This window comes from Prionailurus viverrinus, chromosome C1 (assembly GCF_022837055.1).
Source record: "Prionailurus viverrinus isolate Anna chromosome C1, UM_Priviv_1.0, whole genome shotgun sequence".
Lineage (NCBI taxonomy): Eukaryota > Metazoa > Chordata > Mammalia > Carnivora > Felidae > Prionailurus > Prionailurus viverrinus.
This window is the reverse complement of record NC_062568.1, coordinates 97,215,850-97,227,470: the sequence shown is the minus strand read 5'-3', so window position 1 is coordinate 97,227,470 and position 11,621 is coordinate 97,215,850.

Sequence of the window (11,621 nt, the reverse complement as noted above, 5' to 3'; positions counted from 1 at the left end):
GATTTGGTTTTAGTCTGTGCCTTCAACGAGATGTGAGATGTGACAAAATGAGAATTTGAAACAGATGATGTCTCTCCGACTTATTTTGTCCAAGTCTCCTTTGGGGATGTCCTCTGGAATCTTCCCATCCAAAAGTCTACCCACAGGGACTTAGATAACCTGTGGCCACAGAGTTTACTCCAGTGAAACAGTGAGCTCGACAGTTGGATGCTGTAAGCATCTTCCAAGGGCCACTGGACAGCATTGCTTCTGGGGCAATGGAGGGGTTTGGGACCCCTCCCTACCTTAGACTTAAAACACATCACTCAAGATTCAGATTTAGCCATGAGCCCCTTGCCTCTTCATTTTTCCCTACCCCAATTTTCAGGGGGAATAATTCCGCAGCAGCTCTAAAAGGAAAAGACGGAATACGTAGGCACATCTTTGAAAGTAGTCAAGTTGTTCTGAGTTCTCCTACTTCATTTTTTGTTTTTACCCATTAACCTTCATGTCCCTTTACTCTGTACTGCTTGGACCCAGACAGGCTTTTGACTGTCTAGTGTCCTCCCCCTACTCTCCTCCCCGTCCCAGAGCCCAAGAAAGACTTCTTTCCTTTTTTGAATTTGTCTTCTCATAAGCCATTGGGTCTTCATACTTGTTGCGTTTGGCTTACATGATGTAGTTAAATAGTTGGATTTTAGTTGGTCAGCTAATTTAATGTAAATTAATTGACCACATTTGAAAATAAAACTATTGCACAGAACCCAGTTTTTTTGACCCTTTTAAGAAGTTGGAAAATAGTACCAATGGGCACATTCTCTCGAGTTTATAACTAGTTACAGTTCACCGACCACATTACTTACCAAATGGCATGCTTTTGTGTACTGCCGTAAATTATTCTCCCTCTTTCCCTGCCTCCCTATTCCACCATTTCTTTTTCAGATTGATCCCAGGTCTTCAGAGGGAAGCAATCTGATTAAATTCATTGACACTGCCGAAACTTGCTACTGAAGTCTGCATCATAGAACGGCCTCTTGGGCATCACCTGGGCGTTGCTGTAAATGCACGATCTCAGGCTCTGCCCCAGACTTACTGAATTCGAATCTGCATTTCTAACAAGATCCCTGGATCATTGGTATGCACATTAAAGTTTAAGATGTGCCGCTATAGGATAATTGTCCCATGAAGTTCTTTCTCTTCCAACTCTCTCGGGCACATATGCATGTTAAAAGAGAAAGGTTTACAAAAGTAATTAATAACATTTTTAATGTGAATACAAACTGAAGATATTTCACGGGTGTCAAAGAAAATATTTTCAGATACATCACCTCTTACCTCTGGGAGATCCTAAATCCTGAAATTAGACCTGGAAACCCTTGAATAATTTCTAGTCCAGCCTTATTTTGTAGGCAAAAACTTGGAAGCTCAGAGAAAGGAACTATCTTGTCCACAATCAATCAAAAGCCAGTGGAAGAACTAAGAGGAAAAGAGAGAGGAAGCTTCCTCGCAATGCTGCCAGAAGAAAAGGAATGTCGTAGTCTTGGGATTACCGAGGTCTTATTAATTTGTAGGACTTCCAAGCAACTTCTGGTTTTACTTCTGGTCCTGCTGCATCTAGAGCAGTAGTTCTCAATCTGAATGTGTGGAAGAATCACCTGCAGGGCTTGGTAAACGGATTGCTAGACCTTACGTGCATGACGCGGACACCTCAGGCCTCACGTCAAGTTCCTTCTGCACCTCCCATAAACACCTCAGCTAACGCTCAGGCCTAACGGTGTGTGTCTGAGTGGCACAGTCTACCTTTGGGAGGATGATCTAGAAAAGAAAATCATGCAGGTCATGAGTGAAGTCTTGGGGCCATTCAAGAGGGAATCTCAGTGTTCCAGCATCCACAGTACGGCCGAGAAGGTGGAGGGCATGGTCTCCACGTGGGCACTACCCTTTGACTCCCAGGATGCTTTACCTCATGGGGAGCAACACAGCCAGAAGGTCAGAGCAAGGTCTTGAAACTTTGCTACTGAAAATGTAGCCTGACCCAGTAACCTCAGCATCGTTCTGGAACTTACTAGAAATGCAGAATCTCAGTCCTCACCCAAGACCTTCTGAATCAGAATCAGCACTTTAACAAGATTCCCTGGGACTTTTGTGTGCACCTGACGTCTAAGCCCGCACTGGTCTAGGCCCAGGACCAGAGTAGAGCCTTTTCCTCTAAGTCTGAGGCAGTATTAGTCCTGGAGGATGAGAATGATGCTTTAACTTGTCTTTGGGTCCTGTATAGAATCCACAATCCAGTTAGCAAGAGATTAATATTTGCTCAATTTGACTGAGGTAACAGCAAAGCAATACAAGTTATTTCTAATTTTATTTATTTCAATTTAGTCTCCCAAATGATCATTTCACAAGAAACAAAGTCATTCCAGAACTACTTATGAATGTAGCACAACAGAAGGAAATGATTTGGTAATTAACATTCCTGGAAGAAAATGAAGTATTTTTGAAGGGAAGAAGGAGGAAGGGAGGGAGGGAGGGAGAGTGAGAGAGAGAGAGAGAGAGTCCAGTTTCACTAGACTATTCCAGGCACAGGATCGATTGTTTTGTTAGTCAGAGAGTAACTCTCGTCAGGAAAGTTCTCAAGCGGGTGGCCTGCAGACCAACTGCCAGCCAGACAGCCTCACATTAAAATCAGTGTTTTCCAGGTTATTTTGAAAACTGGAATGATCCAGAAATACTGAACCCATAGTCACAAATGTCCACATTGGCCGAGGCTGGGTTGCGCTGCCTCTTAGCACGTGCTGTGTCCCACGACACAGCACTTTTCTGCTGCCCTTCACCGCCTCCTCACTGAGGTTCATTTGCCATGCTTCTGCCCTTGTGGATATCTATCTCGCATTCTCTGCTACAGAAACGCCCCCAAGTTTGGCTACCATAAAAGACACAACACAAAAACCTCCAAACAGAAACTTTGCAACCAAAGCATGCACTCAACAAATATTTGTTGAGGGCTCGATAGCAGGTCCTCCAATTGGAGAAACAGATGTAACCCAGATGTGGAGCTTCCAAATTAGCAGGAAAGAACAGGTAAGTGCACCGTCACCAGAAATGTTCAAAGGGAGCAGGGCCGCATGAGATGCGCAGAGAAGTCATCACACCCTCGAGGGCACGAGGGCACGGGTGATTCGTCTTGCTGCATGCGGAGAGGTAGTTCAAACATTTTCAGTCCTCCTAATCCGTGGGATGCCCAGACACCTGTTCATCTGTCTTGTCAACTGATGGGTCAGGAATAAGAATCACAAAGGCAAACAAATACAGTTCCCCACCTCAGAACGTTGTAATGGACTTCCCTCTTACATCACTCTCCTTGGAAAGTGATAGAAAACCCAATCATTAAGTTCTACTCTACACAGAGGTCGTTAGGGTGAAATTGTGGAATGCATTATTCTAAAAGGGTCATACAGAAAATACACACACATACACACATATGCACGTCTACATACACGTGTGTGCATTCATGTAGATATGTATGTATGTTTGTATGTGTATGCGTAATCTCTCTCTCTCTCTGCCTTTCTTTCTCTCTCTCGCTCCCTGTGTAAAGAGATTGGCTAAGCCATGTTTGTTTCTTAAAGCCATGTTTGTTCTTAAAGGTAGATCGGAATATTTTAGTATGTTCAGAGACACCTGCCCCCTCACAGATATCCGGGGACACAGTGGCCTGGGTGTCCCATGGGACTGACCGATCCGTCACATCTTCCCTGATGCTTTTTCCTGAGTTAGCTCTTATATTTCCTTTCGGACATGAGTTCAGTTTAGAAGGAAAAGGTTGAATCTCCTAATCCCTCCCCATGCAGAACTGAAGGGATTGTACCCTCTGAACAGAAGAGCTGTAACCTTCTTTGGAATTATTGAACTGCATGATTACAACCAGGAGAGAAAAAAAATGTATGGAGTACTTGGGATATGAGTAATTTGAATGGAAAGTAAGACATGAATAATTAATGGGATTAAGAGAGAGTAGTACCTACATTTATTTAAGGTGTCCCTGGCAGCTCATGGGGGCTTTAAAAATCCTCAAGACTTCAAGGATGCACCACTTCTGTGGAAAGTAACACCAGCTTTTCATGTATTAGTTCAACTCCAAAAGTCCCTAAATAACCGACCACGTGTCTGACTTTTATGATGGAAAATACGAGTGCTGGATCTCAGGCTGGCATTTTAGATTCCACTGCAGAGGATACACTGGAAAGAAATATATCAGAACCACAGGCTACTTCAGAGCAGCAGCTGTTGTGAAAGTGCCAAAAAACCCAAAATGCTACCCTGGCCTTGCTCCTAACCAGCAGATGACCATGGGCAAGTGGCTTCCTCTCGACCGTCTTCACTTTCCTGTGTCTACAAGAACAAGATTGGGCCAGAAGAAAATGGGGTTCCTCTTAGCTCCAACCTCCCTCCCACTCTGCCCAATCATCCCAGACTGAAGAATGATCCTCAGAGATATCCTGGTTCTAATCCCAGAACCTGGGAATGTGACCTTATGTGGCAAAAAGACTGAAGATATGATTAAGGATGTGGAGACGGGGAGATTATTCTGGAAAATCTGACTGGTCCCTAGCTGTAATCACAAGGGTCCTCATAAGGGGGAAGCTAAGGGCAATTAGACACAGAAGAAGAGAAGGCCATATGACCACAGAGCCGGAGATCGGAGGGGTGCGGTCACAAGCCAAGGAACACCAGCAGCCACCAGAGGCTGGAAGAGGGAAAGAACAACGCTACCCTGGAGTCTCCAGAGGAAACCAGCCCTGCCAACATCTTGATTTTAGCCCCTGAAGACTCAGTTCAGACATCTGCCTCCAGAACTGTGAGAGAATACATTTCTGTTGTTCCAAGCCATTAAGTTTGTGGTGATTCGTTACAGCAGCAACAGGAAAGCCTTGGAGGGGTTTCAAAGATGAGAAACTCCTCCCACCTGGCCTGCTTTCTGCACTAATGTTACCTGCCTGACCCCTGAGGGCATTTGGGCCGGCATCCTCTGGAACGCACCCCCTCAGCAGGACCCTGGTGCTAGAATTACCCGTGTATTTATCCACTTACTCATTTATTCAGCCAACATTCATTAAGTACCTGTAGGCCAGGGTCTCTGCAAGCACGGAGGATGTAAGAATGGAAAAAACACATCCCTCTCTTCCTCAGTGGGGTGACAAACAGGGACAATAGCGCTGGGACAGTGGGAAGAGTGACATGGACGTGGAGGGGTAGAGAGGAAGTGCCTTGTCATTGCTGGTCATCAAAGGGGGCTTCCAGGAGGCAGGAGGGCCCTGAGGGCCAGACAGGGAACAGAATGAGAGGTCAGGGCATTTGGTCAAGGCCATGGAAGGGCAACAAATCTGACTTCAGGTCCAGACCCTTCCTCTACCATTACCTCCCATGCCTATCCAAGGAAACAACTCAGGTTAGCCCACTCGCCGGTGTTTTCTCAGAATCCTGCCTTTCAGTGGTTGCAATTAGTGCTTTTCAAACTGAGGGCCAGGACCCGTTGGTGGGTTGTGAAATCAATTTAATCGATCACAATCAGAGGTTATAAAAGCACAATGGAATTGAACAGAAAATATTGGAGTGTGTTGTACTTTACCAGTGGAGATGCTGTTTTAGAAAAGTTTAGTTTAATAATATACATACATATATTCTGCCCACACACATCGACACACACACACACACACACACACACACACACCCCTACAGGATCACAATGCAAAACGCATTTGTTATGATGGGTCTTAGAGGAAAAGTGGAGAGCCACTGATTTAACTGCTTCAAAATGAGATAAGCTACCTTAGCCCTTTCTGCATTCTGTCATGCAGATGGCACTACCCGGGCAGTCCCAAAAGACATAATAACAAACGAGGCCCAGAACTGAGCGTTTCCAGCTTTCAGAAAAGGTGAGATGTGAGCCTACTGGGCAAAATACAGTACAAATACTGAGCAGGTGCCTCGAAAACTTCTGGGTCCAGAAATTGTAGATATCCCCATAGAGCAGATGGTATTTGAGCTGGCCCTTACACTTGGGCTGGTTTTTAACTAAGTGAGCCACTGGAAGAGTATTCGGGAAGAGAATATAGCATAGGTAAAGGCAAAAAGGCAAGACAGGACAGAGTTTCTCCAAGAGGCAGGAAGTAACAGAATTGATGGAGTACATTGTGAGTAAACTTAGGTAGGGTTCCTTCAGGAGATAACACTCAGAGACAGATTGGAACCTCCAGCAGGCCACTGACCCTCTTTGACCATCAGTCTCTTCTGTACCCAATGAAGTTAATGATACTTAACCTACTCACCTCTCTGGTGGCAGAGAATGTAAAGAGAAGACATGGGAAGATGCACTGAAGAGTTTGGCCCAATTCATCCACTCACTCAATAGACGTTCCGGAAACCCTGCTGGGTGGCCAGGACTGGTCTGGGATATGCTGGTGGGTCAGCAGTGCCCAGCCCTGTGGTGCATGCAGAACCCAAAGAACAGATCACCCGCTCTGCCTCAGAAAGTCAGAAAGTGTCACAAGGTAGGGCTGAGTTTGAGGGGGTGGGTTGGAATTTACAAAGAGGGAGAAAGGAACTCCAGATGGAAGGAATGGCACCTGTCAGGGTTATAGAAAGGGTCTGATGTGTCCAAAGGTTCCATGAGGCTCAGAGGGTGTAGACCGGGTTGTCCTGTACAAAGATGCCCTGCTGAAAGCAATGAGGGAATCTAAAATTCAGTCAGCTCTAGGCTGACCAAGCCACTGGCCATGACTTTCCCAATTCACACAGAGGTGCCATCTGCTGGCCAAACTGTGTGCCTGCAGGGCTGGGTCAGCCCAGATGGAACCTACTTTTCTAACTTGCACCAGGGTTCTGTATGGGCTAGAGATGGCTTCCATAGGCGGGGCTCATGGGGAAGGCAGATGAGGTCTGGAAGGCAAAAGATACTCACTTGGGCAACAAAGCGAATGCAGGCAGCTTTATCATCAATTGTCCTGATGTGGACTTCAGGACTTTTCTCCCCATCCCCAAACATGGCTCCTACCAAGACTCCTAGCTCTAGCTCCAATACTTAACTTTCTCCCTTCTCGGAGCCTTCCTGACAATTCTCTTCTTCCAGCCATGGTCTGCCCCTCTACCACCTCCTCCAGGCAGTCTCCCCAGAAACCCCTGCCAGAACTAATCACTGCCTTCCATTCAGTTCCTCTGCGCCACCCCCCTCCCCTGCAGGTCTGCACTTACACGTTTCCTGCATGCAGGTGGTTTGTGCATCCTTGTATTCCAATCATTAATGTTTCTCATTCCTGCTCAACCTACCCATCCCACGATTTGCCCCTTTACAATTCCACATAGCTGATCCAAAAGGGCCATTTCTGACCCACCAGTAAAGGAAATACATCTCTGGATAAGCTATAATAGGATAGGTACCAAGAGCTGAATACGGAAAAGCTCTTTCCAGGGAGGGTTTCTAGATGCACAGGGCAGGCACTCCTTTCCACTTCTATTTAGGCCTTCTCACCCCTCTTTCCATAGGGAAAAAGCCTTCCAGTCCTTCATCAGAGACCAGACTAAGACATAGAATCCTGTGATGTCTGCTTGCATTAAGATAAGATAAAGATTGAGTGCAGAACTTGAACACACAAGGAGGTAGAATGGAATGGCAGCCTAGAAGGACAGCAGATAGAGCACCTCACAGCCACCAGCCCTCCTCTGTGGAGTTTCGTGCTCGTCTTCTTCCAGACATCAGCCACCCCTGCCAGTTAACTTCCTCACTATCCACAAACAACCTCAGACTTTGGCTGGAGGAGAAGGAGGTTCTGGGAGAAGACAGGATGGGAACCAGCTTGGTCCAGGGTTAAGGAATGAGCCCAGTGTGACAAAGGTCATTTTGCCAGACAAGGAGCAGAGGTGGTACTTGCCTGTTTGTGTGGGCCCACAATTTATATGTTAAAACCCTAGTCCCTAGGGTGATGCTGTTTGGAGGTGAGGCCTTTAGGAGATAATTAAGCGATAAGAGTGGAGTCCTCATGAACGGGATTAGTGCCGTTATAAGAAGGGACACAAAAGACATGCTCTCTCTCCATCATGTGAGGACATGGCAAGAAGGCAGCCATCTGCAAGGGAGGTCTCGCCAGGGACCCAATCAACCAGCACCTGGATCTTGGACTTTCCAGCCTCCAGAACTGTGAGAAATGAACATCTGTTGTTGAAACTGTCATTCTGTGGTGATCTATTATAGCGACCCAAGCTGACTAAGATAGTAGAAAGAGCTGGAATGGGGCACCTGAGTGGCTCAGTCGGTTAAGCGTCCAGCTTTGGCTCAGGTCATGATCTCGCGGTTCGTGAGTTCGAGCCCCGCGTGGGGCTCTGTGCCACCAGCTCGGAGCCTGGAGCCTGCTTCCGATTCTGTGTCTCCCTCTCTCTCTGCCCCTCCCCTGCTCATGCTTTGTGTCTCTCTGTCTCTCTCTCTCCCTCTCATTCACACACACACACACACACACACCAACACGGACCACTGGTGGTCAGCACCACACAAAATCTGGGGGAATCCTGGCACTGTTGTGGACACAGGAGCTACAAAAATGTGAACACATCCACAGTTGAGAGCAGAGTAAGTAATCCTGGTTCTGGCCCCAAAGAGCTCCTCTGGGAGGTTGCTAGCATTCACGGCCAATCACAGTGCAAAGCAGATTATAAATTATAGGATGAAAGCGATACATAATGTAACGTAGGAAGGCGGAGAACAGTTGGATTAATTTGCGCCAGATTATACAGAAGCTTGAATGGCACGGTAAGGACTGGGGTCTGAGCAGGGACATAATGAGATCAATCTGCATTGATTGATGTACGATTTCAGCTACATGGAAGGGTGGGGATTGGAGCTGGAGGGCCAGTTAGGGAGACATCACAATTAAAAATACTGGTTCCGAATCCTGAGGCCGTCTTTGTGCTAGCACTTCTAAGTGCTTTACATATATAGCACAGGAATTTCTTTTCTTTTCTTTTCTTTTTTTAATCTCCATCCAAATGAGTTAGCATCTAGTGCAGCAATGATCTCAGGAGTAGAATTCCTTACGCCTCTTCCCCATTTAGCCCACAACCCCTCCTGTAACCCTCCGTTTGTTCTCCAGATTTATGAGCCTCTTCTGTTTTGGCCCCCTCCCTCTTTTTATATTATTTTTGTTTTCCTTCCCCTTATGTGCATCTGTTCTGTGTCTTCAGGTCCTCATATGAGTGTAACAGAGGAATTTCTCCTGCCACAAACTCTTCAGGTGGCAAATTTAGAAAACGGTACGGGAGGGGCGCCTGGGTGGCTCAGTCGGTTAAGCGGCCGACTTCAGCTCAGGTCACGATCTTGTGGTCCGTGAGTTCGAGCCCCCGGTCGGGCTCTGGGCTGATGGCTCAGAGCCCGGAGCCTGCTTCCGATTCTGTGTCTCCCTCTCTCTCTGCCCCTCCCCCGTTCATGCTCTGTCTCTCTCTGTCTCAAAAATAAATAAAGGTTAAAAAAAAAATTTTTTTTTTAAAAAGAAAAAGAAAACGGTACGGGGATGGCATGTGCTGGTGACAACCAGGCTGAAATGAAAAACCACACTCATGCTGTCCTCAGCACATGCATGCAATGAGCCAAAAGAGGGAAGGACTTGTCACTGAGCCAAGCATAGAGCTAAATGGTTCATAAATTGGGGCAAGGTTTAGTTGGCCCCCAACATTTGTTCTTCCCCTCCTTCCATAAATAATAAGCGTTCAGGGGCGCCTGGGTGGCTCAGTCAGTTAAGCGCCAGACTCTTGATTTCGGCTCAGGTCATGATCTCAGGGTTCATGAGTTCAAGCCCTGCATCTGGCTCTGTGCTGACAGCGAGGAGCTTGCTTGGGATTCTCTCTCTCCCTCTTTGTGCTCCTCCCTGACTTGCTCTCTCTCTCGCTCTCTCTCTCTCTCTCAAAAATAAACATTAAAAAATAGTAATAAATGTTTGGTAGATCACAGGGCCACCTGGATAAAGACTACATTTCCCAGCTCCCTTGCAGCTGGACGTGGCCATGTGACTCAGTTCCAGCCAATGGGATATGAGTGGGAGTGTGTGACAGTGATGGCCAGTTTGGGTCCTTTGTCCATTCTTTTTCAGATCTTTCTCCGTCTTCTGCTGGAACGTGGATATGGGTGCAATCATACTGGACCATGAGGATAAGGACAAACTTTGGGAACAGTGGAGGAATGACCAGAGAAAGGAGATCCCTGAGAATTTTACAGAGAGGAGCTCCAGGCCAGGTCAGGCTGCGTGCCTATAGGCTTTGGTGAGAGGGAACTACAGCTGTCTGTTTAAGCACTGCTATTTGTTACTCATAGCAAACCTAAGATTATCACATATACATTGGCTTACTTATTTTTTCCAACAAAGAAATGACTTATAACACAGTTTATGAATGAGGTAACCAAGGCTACGAGAGTATGAGAGTAACTCACCCAATGCCATGCTGCTTATAACATATGAACTCAAGTCTGTCTGGGTCCAAAGTCTTTGTCTTTTCTCCTATATTAATGCTGCCTCCACGCTTGGTAATCCCTAGGACAGTGTGAGCATTGCAAATGTCTACAGTTGTGTCGCTTTGGGCAATTTCCCAATGTGGTTTACACTCCAGGTCAATAAGGCCTCAGGTTGGTTCCCTACAAAGGTCAGGTGCCTTTGCTTTAATCCAGGGTCAAGGCTGGATGGCTACCAGAAGCCAGGAGCCTCACAGATGTATGCTTGTGGTCACAAAGGGAAACCAGGCTCAGAGAGCATGGGCGGATCTGTAAAAGCCATTTCACCACCAGCGAAGTAGACCCAGGCCCTCCCCCTTCCTCCTGACAGCTTAGAAAGAGTACTGCTCCTGGGCCTGAATGCGCACTGACCAGGAACAGCCAGGCATCGTAAACACCCTACTTTGTAAATGTTGCATTACTCAGGGTATTCTCTTCCCTAGGGGCACGATGACTCAGCAGTCTCCTGCAGGAGGGATGGAGAGGAGCAGAGGCCCTGGCCAGAGGGCATGGCTGGAATGGAGATGGGGCCATAGCGAGAACAATGCAGGGGGTTTTTATATACAAATCCTATGAAACTAGGGACTCTTTAAAAATAACATATGCAAGGGGCACCTGGGTGGCTCAGTTGGTTAAGCGCCCAACTTCGGCTCAGGTCACCATCTCACGGTTCGTGGGTTCGAGCCCCATGTCGGGCTCTGTGCTGACAGCTCAGAGCCTGGAGCCTGTTTCAGATTCTGTGTCTCCCTCCCTCTCTGTTCCTCCCGACTCACATTATGTCTCTCTCTCTGTCTCTCTCAGAATAAATAAACATTAAAAAAAATTTTTTTTTAAATATCATATGCAACCCAGTGGTCAAATCTGGTGGGTTCCAGGGAAGAAAACTCTCTGAAGTCTTGCATAAAGGGTATCTTAAACACAGCTAACCCTTTGGAGAGTCCAGGCCTCTTAAGACCCCAAGGATTCTTAAGGGCTAAGAAAGGTTGTTTGCTTATTTGCTTGTTGGAGTGGATGCCTTTTGTGTTTGGGGCTGATTAGTTTGCAGATCTTTTTTCTTAGCTCTAGTACCAAATCTAGTCACTGCATTGACTAGTGATCATGACATTTTAGGGTTGTG